Source organism: Symsagittifera roscoffensis, chromosome 1 (assembly GCF_963678635.1).
Source record: "Symsagittifera roscoffensis chromosome 1, txSymRosc1.1, whole genome shotgun sequence".
In the NCBI taxonomy this organism is placed as follows: Eukaryota; Metazoa; Xenacoelomorpha; order Acoela; family Convolutidae; genus Symsagittifera; species Symsagittifera roscoffensis.
In genome coordinates, this window is record NC_087062.1 from 92,170,235 (window position 1) to 92,188,834 (window position 18,600).

An 18,600-nucleotide genomic window follows, 5' to 3' on the forward strand; every position below is an offset into this window, starting at 1 on the left:
TGCTTTAAAATTTTATACTCTGATTTATCTGTTTTTTTTTTGCCAAAATCATACCAAAAATATTTCGCTTCTTCTTCAAATTTTAATTATTTTCCAAAACTAGAAAGAGTTTCAAAGTTTGACGGACGTGGATTTAAATTACAGCGACTGGGGGAGTAGCAGTTATATGCAACTTGCTCATCATCCTCACTGTTAAGCGCCTGAAGGGAAGACTGAGGCCAGGAGGCATGTACATGGCTCTCGTGGCTGTCATCGACATTCTCAGCACCGTCTGTCAGGTGTTCGTTTACGGGTGAGACACTCTTTTTTCTTTTTCAAAATACTGTTTCAATTAAACACCCGCAATTTAAGAACCCACTACTCTTTCAGTTGTGTTCATTAGAGTTAAGAAAAAGCTTATGCAAAAGGTCTTCTTAATCAGCCCTTATTGAGATTCCAAGCCCACGCGGGCAGAGATTACGCTTAGACTGCTCAGCAAGAGCCGCTCAAACAGCTAAGAAACCAATCATAAACGTCCCAAAATGCTCAATTCAATCAAAATTTTATAAACAAAAAGCCCAAAATTACTAAAATTGTATCACGAATAGCTCAATTAGCTCAAACTTTGACCGGTTTTTTATTTTTGATTCTGTGTATTTATCCTTATGAGGCCAAACTCTGCATTGTAAGCGAATTCCGGAACTTTGCTACTTTTCTTTGATCTTCTTCGCTGTTTTGAATTCCACAAACAAATACCTAAAACACTGTATCGGTCAAAATCGCTCAAAAATAGGCGATTTTCAGGTATCCACAACTATATTTGCTGAATCCAGAATAGTTTGTGGAGTCCACAAACAAATAATAAGACATTTGTATAGTCAAATCGAGCTGTTGCGAGTTCCGCAATTGTAAGCGGAATCCGCAAATTGTAAGTGGAACGCTACTACAGTGATCAACTACCAGTTGAAATGCCAAACGTTTGGTCTCAATTCGCGTCAACCTATTTTCGATCTCAAATCCTGTCAACTTCAATCTCAACTTCGATCTAGAATCGGAATCTACTAGATCATCAGCATTTGAGATTGATGGAATGCCAAATACTGACCAGTATTTGGGATTTATGCAATCCCAAATACTGACTTGAATTGGCGACATGATGTTTGTTGTTTTTCCATACGCTCTGACCCCAATGACTCCAAACATTAATTTTATTCGGTGTTGTGTTTCCAAAAAACTGAAAGGTGACATCCACCGATTTAGTTATCAAATGTTTTGAGATTTGTTCGTGGATTCCGCTGACAATGGTTAAGTCCTTGCCTTTAAACTCCGCCTTGCTATAGATAAGAATTCCAGCTCTAGCTTTTAAATGTTTATATGCAAGTTCAGTAATAAACAAAATTCTGAATCTACTTACAGTTTGCGGAATCCATTTGCATTTGCGGATACCGCCTACAAATTTTCCGGCTTCCACTTACTTTTGCGGATTCCACTAATACTTTGTGGAATCCATTTACAGTTGCGGAATCCAGAACAACTCTCTATATTCGCTGGTTGCTGAATCCGCGGCATTCAAATGTGCCGACAAAACTTACGTTACAGGTATTTGAACGCGGAATCCACAGAAATTTTGTAAGTGGAAACCACTTAAATTTTGAGAGATGTTTAAAGGTTTTTCTAGTGAATCCAGGAACAAACAGATACAAAATTGTGCGCCTATCCAGTATGTTCCAATTTTCTCAACCAAAAAGGGGTGTTTCGACTGTCTTGCTTTCATCAACTGTGGTTGCTTCAAAAACTGTTCGAAATGATTGTTTTGGTCTCCCAGTGAAAACACATCTGATTTAACTTTGTATTTCAGATTTTGGACAAAAAAATTCAAATTTTTGGATTGGCTTTTATCATTTTCAAAATCCCTTACAAGGCCAAACAGTGTATTTTTGATTTGCAATAAGGACATTCTCTTTGATCTTTCCTTTGTTCTTTCGCTTTCTTTTATCAATCCCACAATGTAATATATGTTTGTAGTATGTTTTGGGTTTGTTTTAACTGTGCTCGACTTATTTTTGGGTATGCTCGACCTATATTTAAGAAGGCAATCATTGCTTGAATTATTAGGAGGCAATCATTGCTTGAATTAAGTGTTCAATTGAGTAATTTCAATTATTTTTTTAATTTATATGATTTTCACCTAATCAAACAATCGGCAACATCAAGTAATTTGAGCAAAACAAAAAAGTTCTCATAAAATTTTTCCAGTAACTTGTTCAATATAGCAATTGTCAAACCTCCTTAACGGTAGAAAATTTTTTTTTCGAGATAAGTGATTTATCTTTTTCTGTTTGATCTCAGAACGTATTAATTAGGGAATAAAAACACTCGTCAAAAATTTGTTCGATCGCCAAATGTTATCTGAAAAAAACTCATTTCTTCACTTTAGATCTTCAAAAATTTCAAATCAAAGTATCAAAGGATAGAATGTAAAGTGAACCATTGGGAGTTTTCTTAAGTCGGCGAACTTTCAGCAAAAAAAATTATTGGTTTACAGAAATTGTTGAGTTATGACCTATTGGTTATACTCATAGAGTAATTTCAGATAAGGTATACCGTCTGATCGTCACGCTATCTTATTTTGGGCCGGATAGATTCGTGCAATTTCTTAGTCTAATACCGATCTTAATCTCACTCTTATATCTCCTAGTCTCAAAAGATCTAGTGTATACTGATTTATGCGAGTTAGTTCTTGGAGTTTCTCCTGAAGGAGAACAACTGTATTCAAATTTTTATTCAAATTGTTCTGGTGCTGAAACTACAAGTAGTTTCAGCACTTATAAATAAGTGTCAAAATTAGAGATGGAATAGAATAGAGATAGAACAGATTGGTTAGTTAGTATTTTTTTATAGTGATATTTTGCAATAATACAATTGGTTTATAAATACTAGTTTAGAACTGGTTCCACCCATCCGGGGTTTAGGGAGTTTTTTGTTTTTAATTGTTTAATGTAGTGAAAGACGGTTGATGTAGTTTTTTTTAGAAGTTGCGAGCATTGATTTCTGGGAGAAAAGAGAAGTGTGGTTGTTTGTGATTGACAGAGGAAGAATGTTTCGTTCATGTTTCAAGGTGGGTCTCGTTGATTGTGGTGGTCTTGGGTGATTATGTCAATTTTTCTGATCGATGCAATGATGTATCGATTTCGTCAAGTTAGAGCGAGACTACCTGCAGTGTGAAGTTTGACCTTTCCGTGTGAAGTGCCAAATGATTAGGGTTGGTACGTGTAGTCACCATCGAGATGGCCAAGGGTCTAGTTCAATGGTTTTCCTTTGCTGCGATGTTAACCCATACTTAAAATCGTTTGAAAACAGTGACTTTTGGCAGCAAATTGAATAGATTTGACATTCCAGAGTTGGAATGTAGTTTGGTTGTCATCTCTTTTGCTGCTCGTTCCTTGGGCTCTAAGAAATTTTCACACAATGCATTTATGGTTTACATATATAAATACTTCTTGTTAGTTAAGTTTTAGTTATGATTTATTATTAATTGTTATCGCAAAAGCGTTTTACTTTAGTTTGGTTTTTTTCGAGGAGTCGCTTACACTAGAGCAACTCTTGGCAAAAAAAAGAGTGTGGGTAAACAAAGCGTGGTTGTAGCGCGGTGGGTTAGGCCGGCTATAGAGCATGCTCATGAAATCCCTCTGGTTGGTGAGGCCAGGAGTGGGCTATATTTTTGTGGTCTCTTTGTGCAGAGTCTCTTTATTTGTTCAACCTTTTGTTTCATTTTTAATACTTGTTTTTCTCTTTTTTGTTTTGGTTGTGTCTTTTTCTCAAAAATGGAATCTTTTGGTTTGGGTTTGTCTTTCGACATTTTTGTGTTTAGTTTGGTTTCAGTAAAATTTAAAAATGGTTTTCAAAAGAATATTTTATCCAGTTTTAATCTGGTTTTAATCTGGTTTGGGTACCGTGGGATTTTTTTCTTTAGTCCTGCTATTAGTTTGTGGCTTTGTGAAGTTGGTATCGTAAGCTGCGTTGGTTAGTTCATTTTACTATATAATTCTTTCGAACCGGGTTAAGGGAAACTTTGAAACGTGTGGAAGTAAGTTAGAGTTGTTATTAGTGAAATTTAAAACTTAAAATTAATTATTTAAACAATTCGTCGTGGGCGATCTGTGCAATTGTGGAAATAATGTGTGAGTTATGGATGAGTGAATGATTTAAATTATTTGCAATTTTTTTATGAATTTACTACAATGAAATATTAATTTTACTGCTATGGGGGTTTAAATCTATGAAATTACTGCTGTTTTGAGGTAAACTTTACTGCTTTAGTTAAATACTGTAATTGTTAAATTGAAATTAAAAAATTATAGAAAAGCGTTGACAACTTTTTATTTACTTATTTTTTGTTTTAGAAAATTGAGCGGTGAAATCTAAAAAAAAATGTGAAACATTCATAAGGAATGAACAGTTTTGTTTGAAATTTCTTAGTTAAAAATACTTAATTATAGTTAATTAGACGTATTTAGTTTCTAGGAGAGAACATAGAAGCTCGAGTGTTCTGATGACCTTGTGCTCCTCACTACTTAGTGAGAATTCATACGGTGTGTTTTGAATTGGAGTATAAAGCTTATGGTTATATTTAGCGTCAAGAATATATATTCTAGGATTGGGACTTCGACGGGCTGTATATATTCGTGGGGGACAATTAGTGGGCGAGATTCGTTGACCTTAAGAGTTCTGGTAAGTGGGCAGAATATATACATTTGTCTTATGGGGTCCTAATATCGGATGATGCCTTGCATATTAGTGTCTTTTATACAGTATGTGAAGTTTAGGAAGAATGTTGAAGTATATTTAAGTATATGAGCTAAAAAATGTGAATCGGTGTTGTAGGTTTCGTGATGGTGTATTAGTTGAATAGTGGTGTTGAATAAGTTTATAATAAGTGTATGTGTGAGTTTGTTTAGTGCTTAACATTATTTGATTTGACCAGTGTAAGTTACGTTCGTTTGGTGTAAGGAAATTGAAAGTTAATGAGAAATGATTAAATTTATTAAAATAAGAATCGTAGGCTTTGGTGTCGCGAAGTGCTGTGGATATAACATTATCATATTTTTTTGTTCATGCAGTTAAGGACAAATACATATTGCAATTTTAAGTAAAATTTTTGAGTTAGTTGCGGACTAGTATTGTTATGGTCTTCTAAAAATGTATCCTCCATATAACGTGCAATAGCGTGATCATAGTGCTTAATCGAGAATCGGTTTGCTTTCTGTGCAACAAACCTATTTAATGTTTGCGTTAGTCCTATGGTTGTGAATTGTTTTTCATGCAGTGCTGTGGTTAGGTAGTGTACTCGTGTTCGACATAATTCATTGTCTTCTTGGTTATTATATAATGCAAGTGATAATGGGTTAGTGAAATGGTAAAATGATGTGCATGAAAGTGTGGGAAACAGGGTATATTCGTCAACTTAAGTTCATTAATCGTTGTTGGTGGTTTGGTAGTAAGTGTAATGTGGAAAGTATGGTAAACGCATTTGTAGTAATTCTTGAGTGGTGTGGAGTGGGTGAACGGAAAACATTCGAGGAGGTCGGGGGTTGGGATGATCTCGTTTGAATACTCGGTGGGCTCGGGTTTCATCAATTTTGGATGCTGAGTTGGAAGATTCGGAGGATGTAAAGGGTTGCGATAAGTGATGAATGGTTAGTGTGTTAGGGTTTTGAAGCTCTTTTTGTAAGGTGACGAAATTAGCAAGCTTGTTTTCTAGTTCTTCATTGAAGGTGCTAGGGGGGTCGTGTTGGTCGCTGATCATTGGGGAGAGAATTGAGGTTGCGTAGGTGTAGGAAGAAGCGGCTGGGAAAGGTTCATCGGGAGTTGGGGTGTGGAGTGGACGGAAGGGGGGTTGCGAAAAAGTGGACGGGCTGGGCTAGGAAATTTGGAACTCATCTGGAGTTTCGATATCAGAAGTAATAATTTGTTATGGAAAACTGTGTTTGTGGAGTTATCATCTTAATCCATGCGTGGTGAATTATTAGTGTATGATGGTATGGGAGAGGGAGTGAGATCAGAGACTGATATGTTAGGAGATAGGTGGTAACAAAGGGAACGGTTGAGGGATCCAATCTGGCGGCTCATCGCGGGCTAAAAAGATGGTTGTTCTGAGAACGGAAATTAGAGGTGTGTGGCTGTTCTTTGATTATTCGTAAGTGTCTTCTATATTCGGTTGATGGGCTACTATTTGAGTAATTAGACTTTGTGGGTAGCTATGAATTTTAGATTTGTGCTCTGCTACTGGTGTTAATTAAGATAACGGATAGTTATTATGTAACTTGTGTAATTGTGGTGCAGTGGGTATTGCATTTTTGTTGTATTGTGAAGTATCATATGCATTTGATGTTGTTGATAGTTTTTTGTTGTATTCATTTATTTGAGCGTTTAGAACAATTTTGTTAAATGAGGTCGAAAATATTTCACAAAATCCTGCGAATAATATGCGTGCTTGTTTGTTTACTTATGTGTGTTTTGCGCATGTGTTATAGATTCCTTTCAATAATGAGAAAATAAAACCTAAAAAAATGAAACATTGCGTATATTATAGTCAATCTTTCTAAGATGTAGTAGGGCCATCCTAGAAAGGCGAGAAGTTCGTTTTTTAAGTTAACAAAACTGAAAATATTAATAGGTGAAATATCTTGTGGACGGTATTTTCTATCGTTGAAATAGATGTAACCTTTTATATCTTGAAAATATCCACTGTAGCATTGTGCATAGATGTCTGAAAATCCTGCGATTTCTGCAAATTTTCTTAAATTTTGATCAAGGGATTGTCTTTGTATTGTATCCATTTTTGTAAGGAGTTCTTGAAACTATTGTGTGCGAATATGAAGTTGTATATCGGACCTGGAGTGTATAAATATTGATTGTGAATCTATATTTGGGTTTCTTGCAATCACTTTGATACTTTCTGGCGAAAAATTATTTAACGGTGGCATTAGTCTAGGGTATGGTGTTAGAATATAGTATTTAGCTTTATCTGGATTTAGCTGTACAACTTTGTGGCTATTTTCAGTTCCACTCGGAACGGCTGTATCCCGAAAAAATGTTCGTCTAGAAAGTGTGTCAACAAAATATAAAATAAGGTATTGTTCATGAGTGATAGTTTTTGTAAACGTGTAGTGCCTTTGCCTTGTGGACGAAGTTTTCCACCAGTATTTTCTGTGTTTTTCAGAAATGTTATTGAGATGTATGAGTTTTCGTCATTATTAGAACTATGATGCGTTGGATTTGGGTTAATTATTATTTTCCTATTTTCATGTCGAAACCTTTTTCGTATTCGACAAGAGTTTTTGAATATTGTGTTTTGTAAAGTGAGTTTTATATTTGCCAGCGAGTTCTGTTTCAAAGTAGATTTGGAAACGTGTCAATTTTTTTTTATATTCCATTGATATTGTTTTGACGATTTCTGTTTTGTCGGATTTTCTCAGAGTTAAGTTTATCATAAGGGATTGATCCAATAAAACATTTCTGATGAAATTTTAAAATTCTTGAGTGAATTGTTGCAACTTGAAATCTTGAAATGTGGTACACGTGTCTTCGGGGAACCAAACAATAGTTGCTTGTGTTCTTGTTGTCAGATTGCATAAACCTTGGTCTTTTTTGCAAGGTAATTTTGTTCCTTGACATTTTATTGTGTCGTCTTTTAAATTTCGTGTTAGTTGTGTGTATTCTAATTGGATTTTCCAATCAAGAAACATTTTTTCTTGTTATCCTTTGTTTTTTGTGTCTGCTTTACAATTAGAAGGTGTGTTTATTCCAATGTGTGGTATCCAATTTTTACATTGGATATCATAAGTTAATCGTCCATGTGCACCGCGGAACGGGTATTTATCGTCTAATATTATATGACCTTAGTATCTTTCAAGTTTTGCTTGATGTGCAGAGTCTGGAAATACTTAAAAATTTACCAAATTTCGTCTTGTGCCTTTATTTGTAGTTAACTTTAATCGTTAAAGCTCGTTTTTACAATCCTCAGGATTAGGATGTGAAAGTCTTTCTATATTGCTTTGATAGAAAGATTCGTGATCGAGTCTATTTTTGATTCCATTTGAGACTTGGGAACAAGGTACGTTTTTCTCTGAAAATTTTGCTGTGAATTTATATCCTGTTAAGGTTGTAGCTCGGGCTTTTATTTAAACAGTCGCTACTACATTCGTTGTTTCTATTTTTTGTGGTTCGGACTCGCGTTGAGTTACTTGGTTTATGGCGTTTTTATGTATTGTTTTGTGCTCATTTTCTTCACAATCATAGTGTGTGACTGATAAATCTTGAGGTCTTGTTCGAGGGGAACGATTTTTATGAGATGTTTGTTCTGAAAGAATAAGGGGAGAGGGTTTGGAGGAAAAAGATTATTAAAAAATACATATGTAGGACAGTCCGGAAAATAGGTTATAGAATGTGAGGTATCCAAGTGTTTTTTGTATAACTATCGTATTTAAAGATAATTTTTGTTGTGATAGATGGGGAGGTAATGATTCAGCTGTTATATTCGGTGGAGCTAAGGGGAGAGGGTGATCTACTAAATTATTTAATTTTTCTGTTATCTCAAGTTTAAGTGTGAAATTGTATTGTGTAAGGATTTGTATGTTGTATTCCTGTTGTCTTTGTGAATATTTGAGTGCCCAAGTATGTAGTCTGTTGCTATCAAGATGTTGACCAAATAAGGGAGGGGGTGCTACGAATGTATTCCAGTCTAATCGTTGGGGTATATTATTGGTTAAAAAATCTCTATATCTATCTTCTAAATTTGTAGGAAAATTCAGAGGATAATTTGAGGTTTGACTTATTGTAGAAGGGGTTGAAGGTAAGGACAAGAATTCTGGTAATGACAAAGATGTATCCGATGAGATATCTATAGGGTCGTTTACCAAGTTTGGTTCACCTTGAGTGAAAGCTTGCGTCATCCAATGTGGGAGACGCTTTGTTGAAGTTGGGGGTTAAAGGGATTTTCACGAATATGTTGGGATTTGGGGGTTGATCTTAAGTAATCCGATGGTATGTTCGGAGTGTTTTGCTGTGAAGTAGATTGTAATGGTGGTGGGGTACTTTGAATTGTGTTATTGGAAGGTATAAAAGATTTGGGGTTGGTGATGAGGGTATATTAAAATGAACTCTGAGAGTTGTAAAATTTCTATTACGTCTTGGATGTATGATTTGTCTATCTAATGTGTCTTCGTCAATTAAGATCTTGTAGGAGAGAAAGGTATATATTATATATTGCTTCGTATTGTGGTTCGCTTAGAGTTTCGTGGCGAACTATGGATATCAAAGGTTCTGATAATAATGCGTGTCTTTCGTCAAATGTATATGAGTTTTCTTGAAATGAATTAAGTGTTGATGATTGGGGGTGATTTGTCTGACTAGAAATTGGTGTTGTTGGAGATTTCCGGGATATCGTAGTCGGTGGGGATTGTTGTGTTGGTTGTTGGTTAGCCATTTTGAAAATTTATTTAACTTTTACCTATGAAGAAATTTTATGTTGATTATAAAATTCTTCTATGAAAATGATTAAAAATTTTGTTGCTAGTGCAAAAGTTATTAATTGCCTTTTTTATACATGTTTTGATGCTAGTGCAAAAGTTGTTGCTGGTGCAAAAGTTATTAATTGCTTTTTTTATACATGTTTTATACATTTTTTTTTAAATGTCTGTCTTGTTAACTAAATATTTAGATAAATGTTGGAATATCGTTCCTGAGGAGCTAGTCGAGAATTTCTTTCTGCAAAGTTGAGATAGGTTTTTTGCAGTGAGTGAAAAGTTATGAAAAAACTGCAAAAAATATGAAGAGGAGGTGAAATATTTCAAAGGTTTCTATAATAAAAAGATTACTGAATTGAAAAAGATTGATAGAAATGAAAATGGTTTTGAGATTATTATTTTTAGGAGTTGAAATGAGCAAGAAAGAAGCATTTGAGAAATGATTAGTTCTTGCCAAAAATTTTTTAATTTTTTGAGGCCAAAATTGAGTGTGGTCGGAATGTTTATTGATTTTTGACAAGTGGGTTGGATATAGGCAATTTTTGGTGGAGGAAAGTCTGAGGGTCTAAAAATGAGCTTTGTAGTTTTGGTTTTTATTTATAACATGATCGGGGGTTTTCAGGAGTTTTTGGTACTTTAGGCTAAATGATCTTGTCTCATTTTTTACTTTAGGCTAATTTATTATATTTCGTTGAGGGGAATTTGGAATGTAAGTTAGGATAATATTGTTGATCTTTGTACTAGTTGATTAGGGAGGAATGTAATTTTCACATTTTGTTTATTTCGGTTGTTAAATTTGAGCTTGTTGCTTATTTTTGACCTGGAGGTCTTCAAGTTATAGTTTCATATATGTTTGAAGTCTGCAAAGTGTCGGCTAAACAAGTGGTGTCAGAGTGGGATAATATTTAAATCGTTTCTGATTTGCTAAAGTTGAACAAGTTGCTCAAGAGTGTCAGCATGAATTTTAGAAATGAGAAGAAAGATTTATTACATTTTTGAAAAATTAAAATTATTCAATTACAAAAGGGTTTTTGAAATTCAACTTTCTTTAATATTTTAGATTGTGGAATGAAAACTTTATAATTTTTTCGTGGTTGATTTCTAGGTCGTGATAATTGTCGTTACTCAGACATTTTTTTGCTTCTTGTGGTAAACTTTTTTTTTCTAATTTTCGATTTTTTCTTTGTTTTTGAGGAAATTGTTTAATGCATATTTCTTGACATTTTAGTCGTTTCTTTTTTTTTATTTTTTTTGTTTTCTGGTTCTAATAATTATGTTGAACAGTTTACATCATGTGTTTGTTGGTTATTTTTATCTGAGTTGTCGTAGACAACCTTGAGTCCTGTAAAGGAGTATAACTGTGTTAGTTTGCAAAGAGCGTGTCCTTTTGGGTAGTATGGTAAAAGATTGTTTCTGTGTTGAAATTTTTCTTTTTTAATTGAATTAATAAGTTTATATATTACATCAGTTGGTTTGTCAATAAGTTGAAATGATCCTTTTCGGATTGATTGTAATTTTCTGGATATTTCTTTTTGTGTTACAAAACTTGGTAATAAGACATACGTTCCGATTTTTAGGTTTGTAGCTGGTGTGAATCGTGAATTAATTTGTGATTGAACAATTTGTCTTTGTAATAATTTTTGGCTATTTTTTGATAAATTTGATTGTGTTTTTTTATCTCTATTTAAAATTCATTTGGTATAGATATTAAACCAGATTGGAAAAGATTCACACAAAAATTTTCAAAAATGTTCGACTCTGAAAGAAACAAACAATATCAACGAGTTCTATGCAAGGAAATTCGTATTTTTCCTAATGAAACAATTAAACAACTTGCAGTAAGAATCGAACTATTGGTAATTCCCTTAATACGCATTCCCTTTGTACGCATAACTATAAAAACACAAAACTGACGGGAATTTTAACGATGACTCTAACACCACAATTACGGAAATTAGCGATAAAATAGAGAGCAACGCAGCCATATTCCATTCGAGAACCCGATATAGATTTCCGAAATCTAGTAGATAAACTAGAACAAGCCGAAATAACTATAAAACTGAAAGAAAAGAAAATTTAAAATTACAATACTTTAACAACATCCATCCAACTACTTCAGAAATAAATAACATTCACGACTCTGACAGTAAACTAGATAAAAAAATCACTCAAATACTAAGTATCTACGAGAAAAACCCAATTTTTAAATGCAAACCATCATTCAAAAAACGGTGTAATTGTTGCCGTAGATATGGACATAGCATTGCTGAAAGTAGACAAAAACAACAAGATAATCAGAGCAAACCACAAAAAAATGGAGAACCAAATAAATCATTTTATCAGTACATGAAAAAAGACCAAAATTTACTAAACAAAAACATTCACAGTAATAATAGTTCAAGAAAACCACTTCCAGATAACTACAATAACTCTAGACAACACTCAACCTACAGAAATAACTATTGCGGAAAATCTCCAGATCAAATTATTTCACAAATTTTCTCACAAAATAGATAAAGTTGATCAAACAGTCAAAATAAACAATATCAAAATGATTATTCAGGATCAAACTCAAACAGAAGTAATTACTCCAATTACAAAAGAAATCGTTCACATTCAAACTCTCAAAATTGATATTATTCAAACGACCGTTCTAGAAATTCCTCCTATAATCGAAACAGAAACTACTCAAACAATGGGAATAGACAAAACCCAGATAAAAGATCACGAAAATAATCAAACAATAGATCAAACTATAATAATTGCCAAATCGACAAAGAAATTATTCTCAGTCACCACATAGAAATAATACACAATATCAAAATTCACAACCAAACTATAGAAGTAGCACACCTGAAAAACAAAGACAAATCAACCAAGTACATTAAAATGAAGAAAGTCAATCAGACCCTCCCGGTTTTGATAACACAGCAAATTCAGAATTACAACTAAATCACATAAATTGTAAATTCACAGATGATGAGAGCGAAACAGAAAACACGCTTTCAATAAACATGCTTTTATTTGAAAATGAATACGAAACACCAATCGAACCGGACTATTATCAAAACAATCAGAATAATTTTAAAAACTCCGATAATACACACAACATAACATCTACGGCAACATTTACACCGTTTTTTTAATGATGGTTTGCATTTAAAATTTGGGTTTCTCCCGTAGATATTTAGTATTTGAGTGATTTTTTTATCTAGTTTACTGTCAAAGTCGTGAATGTTATTTATTTCTGAAGTAGTTGGATGGATGTTGTTAAAGTATTGTTATTTTAAATTTTCTTTTCTTTCAGTTTCATAGTTATTTCGGCTTGTTCTAGTTTATCTAATAGTTTTCGGAAATCTATATCGGGTTCTCGAATGGAATATGGCTGCGATGCTCTCTATTTTATCGCTATTTTCCGTAATTGTGGTGTTAGAGTCATCGTTAAAATTCCCGTCAGTTTTGTGTTTTTATAGTTATGCGTACAAAGGGAATGCGTATTAAGGGAATTACCAATAGTTCGATTCTTACTGCAAGTTGTTTAATTGTTTCATTAGGTAGTATACGAATTTCCTTGCATAGAACTCGTTGATATTGTCTGTTTCTTCCAGAGTCGAACATTTTTGAAAATTCTTGTTTGCATCTTTTCCAATCTGGTTTAATATCTATAGGTGAACTTGAAAACCATTTTTTGGCTGTGCCATCAAGTGTGGTTTGGATTAGAGCTGTGCGTCTATGTATCCAATTATGATGAAGTGGCGTATTTACTGGTTCAAGTCCTATATTCAAAACTAAATTCGCTGTAACTGCCTTTTAATAATCTTCTACTGAGTATTCAGGATCTGTTCCTGTGAATACCATTAGTAGTTTATTTGAAGATCTAGATGATCCATCCATAAGGTATGAAATCATAGTCATTCGTAGTGATTCTGCGGCATTTGGTAAGTGAGAAAAATTTGTAAGTTATGTTTTTGTTATTTCATTATGTTGTGAGTAAAATGGTAATGCGATTTCATTTTGTATTTGAGTTGATTGATAGCTTTGTGTATATGTAGGATTTTATGATGGAAAGTTATTGTTATATGATGTTGGGTTATGTCTTGTTTGTCGTGTTTGTTCGTTTCGGGTATTTGCTTCGAAAAGATCTGGTTGATAAATAGGATCCGGTTGATCAATATTCTAATTATTGTTTAATTGATTTGTACTGAATCGTTGTTGATTTAGACTATAGTAATCTTGATCTTCTGAATAATGTGGTTGATTCCTTGTATGGTGTTTCATAGTCATGTTTTTATTTTGCTGGAAAATTGGATAATTTTTGCTACGATCCATTGTAGCTCGTGGTTGATCGTTAAAAAATACTGCGTGAGAGGCTTGTTGTGGTACGTTTTGATTATAGTTTTGCGCTTGTGATCAGTTTTGACTGTTCATTTTGGGGGGTTTTGTTGTTTTAAATTTTGCAAAAAAGTTACAGTTATGATCTGAAAAGTTGTTTCTAATAGCCGTTTTTTGTTTATTTGTTTTTCTTGATGTCGTTACTGGTTTGAATGTTCGATAATCCATTTTTGAGTATTTTGGAATAACTGAAGGTTTGACTGTGGATTGAATAGTTGTTTGCGGTATTGCTGTATTTTTTTTGGAGTTGTATGTGTAGGATGAATGGGGAAATGCTTTGTTGCATTGTTGTTGGCATTGTTTTGACTATTTCTTCATTGACGAAAGGTGATGGAGTTTAAACAACTTGTTGTTTAAGATTTCTTGTTCCCTTTAAACTTTCTTGTGTATTAATGAATGTACAGTTTAGGCTATTATTTCCTGTTCTGTCAGTCAACATTGCATTATAATTTAAAGTTGATGCATCGATAGTAAGTGGAGTTATTCTAACGTAGTCTTTATTGATGGAAATGGTGGTGGTTGCTTGATTGATATATCAGTTGGTGTATAAATAAATAATTGATGAGACCAATCATGGTCCCAAACATAATCTGTTTCATCTGCTAATACAGTTTCATTGTCTGAAATTTGTGGTCGAAAACTTTTTCTTGATAGTGCTATGAGATCAATGTTATGGACAAAATAATCAATTCTAAACCATACTAGTATCTTTTTTAGATCATTTTTAACATTTTGTGCGATTTCGTTACTAATGAGGTTTTCACGAATTGTATTTAAAAATTTTGAGAAAAAAAAAACAGATTTCTTGTCTTACAGTTGAATGTCGGGATGTTTGAGTTGGTGACTCACTTAGTGTTTCTTTCAAATCTAATATAGATAGAAAATTGAAAAAACAGCGTTTGTGAATATTGAATATGCTATTTGTGATTTCGATGTCGTACATTTTTTATATAGTCTGCGAAAACTTTCGAGAATTCTATATCTATATCATCAGTTTGTATTTGATCTGTAATGTGATTTGGTTTTGGTGATACAATTTCAATTGTAAATATACCGTAATATGATCTGATACTACATAAACCTCTGAGATGGTCGTCAAGGTTTGTCGTTTTATTCTTACTTCAGGAAATTTTTGTTTACGTTTCCTTTTTTCAAATAATTTACAATTAGGTTGTAGCAAAATTGTACTTGTCCTCTGGCGGGATCATTTTGAAGTTTTAGAAAAAAAATGGGAGTATCGAGTTATCATCAAATTTTTATAATGTAGAAGTGTTAGTGTGTAACATTCAATATGTCTTGTTGGTTGATTCCAATTATAAAGACGTAGTGGTTTGTTGATATATGATTTTTTTTATTTTGCGTTTTCCTTTTCTTGATGATGGTATTGTGGCGTCTGAGATGAAAAAATATACTTCGTCGTCTATCGGGTTATTTTTATTTATCGAGTCTTTTAAATCTTGAAGATCTTTTATTGTGTTTGTTTCTGTTTCTGAGACTGCGTTTCTTCATTTTGATAATCGTTTTTTCATAATTTGCTTTTGTTTTATTTTGATTGTCTTTTTTCGTGTTTATCTTTTTGACCTGATATATCCTATTGTTTGTCTGTGTGGGGTGATTACAAGGTCGTATCTTTCGTTTTTAATTAAACCATTGTGTAATACGATTGTTTGTTTGTTACCTAGATTATCTCTTGACATAAGGTTTAGGATGATGGGTGCAATATTTGGGTTAGAGGTTTTTAACTTCTTAAACTGTTAGTTCTTAGGCGTTTTGTGTGGTTATATTATCTTGTGGCATATATTGTCGTAATTTGACGGGTCGGAGAGAGACTATATCAATTCGTAAGAATAATTTTTTACTGTCTCATGAATAGGTTTTAATCTATGAATTACTAACTTACTTAATCTTTACCTAGGGGTTGTGATTTGTGATCGAGGGTTGGAGAACAGTAAATCAATCCACAAGGTTCAAGTAGAATTAGAACACAAGTAGATTGTTAGAAACTTTTTTCTGACTTACTAATTTTTTAAGGGTTTTAGACTGGGTCATCTAAGAGGAAGGGCTCAAGTGAAGGATGAGTAACCCAAGTTCTTCACTGTTCAGCATAATTAAAATGGTTAGTTTTTCAAAAATTTCTATTAGTCTTGGGCCGTTTATAAGGGTTGGGTAGTTAGTCAACATTTGAAGTCGTTAGACACTTCTAAAACTATGGGAAGGGGAGAACAAAAACTTTCTGATTTGATCCAAGGAAAGCCTTGATGATCAGTAATAAAATAAATTATATTTGGGTTTATTTGAACTTAAAGATACAAAAGAAACCTTGATGATCTGTTAATGAAAAAAAGTGGAATATGGAAAGTAAGGATAAGCTTTGATACATTTTAATTTGAAAGTTTTGATTTTAAGAAAATTTAAAAGTTATAAAACGAAAACTGTTATTCAATAAATTATTTAATGAAAAGCTTCGATTTACTGCAGATTGGGAGGGAAACAATTTCTGCTCATTTTAACACTCGTTAAAGTATAGATCGTAGGTTTAGCACCAGTAGGGTTGTTGCAGATTTTTTTCTTGAATTCATTTTCAATTCAGTAAATGAAATTTTTAATTTACTGCATAAAGCACTCTAAATACAAAAGTTTGTTCCGGTTTCCGTCGTACTATCATGTAGCAGAGTGGTCCGTTTCCTGATCATTTTTCACGCCACGATCCAAGTCTTCTTTCAATACCTGGTATTAATTTTTTTGCTTGGAAAATTGGCGTAAACTTATTGAGACGTAGAGACATTTCTATTAAACTATCTTTTTGACTAGCATTTTTGCAATTTTGCAATTGTCTAATTCTAAGTTCTATTGTCTAATTCTAAGTTAGTTAAGGTCTTGTTCGAGACTTTTGGTCGCAAGATATGAGTAATGACTTATTGGTTATACGCATAGAGTAATTTCAGATAAGGTACAGCGTCTGCTCGTATTTTCGGCCGGATAGGTTTTTGCAAATTCCTAGTCTAATACCTATTTTAATCTCACTCTTATATCTCCTAGTCTCAGGGTTTTTAACTAGTCTCTGCTAGACTCAATAGATCTAGTGTATACTGGTTTTTGCGAGTTAGTGCTTGGAGTTTATTCAGAAGGAGAACAACTGCATTCAAAGTTTTTTTCAAGTTGTTTTAGTGCTGAAACTACAAGTAGTTTCCGCTCTTATAAATAAAGGTCAATGTTCGAATATGATTGGTTATTTAGTAATATTCTATAGTGAAATTTTGTCAATAATACAATTGGTTTATAAATACTCGTTTAGAACTGGTTCTACCCATTAGGGGCTTTAGAGAGTTTTTAGTTTTTAATTGCTTAATGTAGTGAAGGACGGGTGATGTAGTTTCTTTTAGAAGTTGCGAGCATTGATTTCTTGGAGAGAAGAGAAGTGTGGTTGTTCGTGATTGACGGAGGAAGAATGTTTTGTTCGTGTATCAAGATGGGTCTCGTTGATCGTGGTGGTCTTGGGTGATTGTGTCAAGACTTCTGATCGATGCAATGATATATCGATTTCGTTAAGTTTAGAGCAAGACTACGTGCATGGTGAAGTTTGACTTTTCCGTGTGAAGTGCCAAGTGACTAGGATTGTGCGTGTAGTCAACATCGAGATGGCCAATGGTCTAGCTCAATGGTTTTCCTTTGCTGCGATGTTGAGTCCATAGTTAAAATCGTTTGAAGGTATGAAGGTAGTGACTTTTGGCAGCAAATCTAATAGATTTGACATTCCAGAGTTGGAATGTAGTTTGGTTGTCATCTTTTTTGCTGCTCGTTCGTTGGGCTCTAAGAAATCTTTACATACTGCATTCATGGCTTACATATATAATTAATTCTTGTTAGTTAAGTTTTAGTTATTATTTATTATAAATTGTTATCGCAAAAGCGTTTTACTTTAGTTAGTTTTTTAAGGGAATTTTTTTAACCTCTTTAGGCCCTCCCAGGAAGTGTTTTCTTTAACAAAAATAATTATAAGAATAATTTCTTAAGTAATGATTATTATGATTTTGAGAAAGTTTTGCGATTTTTGTTTTAGGCCCCTCTCTGGCAGGTTTTCCTTTCTCCTTGTGGAAGGAGGTGGGTGTCGTATTATGGCTTGGGTGAACGCTTCTCTCACTCTATCCGCGCAGTACCAGAATATTCTACTCACCTACGATCGCTTTTGGTCTCTCAAGTATCCTATACAATACCATCAACACTGGGCGGAAGGAAAACATTTTACAGTCAATTAATTTCGAAAAGAAACCAAAAAAAGATGATCCTTTTCCATTTACTTCCAATAGTGATCTCGGAAGAATTATAAAATCAAGGTTTGAGTGTTGTTTTCACTTGCAAATTGAAGTACTTCAAAAAAAAATGGGTCTAGAAAAACTAGTAAATATAACTCTTTTTCAGTCGTAACTCGAACTGAAAAAAAAGTTTTCAAAATTTTTTTGGTTTCCATTAAAAATCATATAATTTAAATGGCATGTGAATGCTTGCTGCTGCGTTTTCTTGGCTTTCATGCAATTCGGAAGAAAGCTATTGTTTCAGTTTCAAAAGAATAAATTGTTTTTGGGCTAAGTTTCACTTTCTTGAAGAAACTAGTAAAAAATCTAGTGCATCACTTTTTTCATGAAGTTGAGGCATGCTTGCAATAATCGCGATCATTTCCCCTCTAGAAAATCCTGAAAAGTCC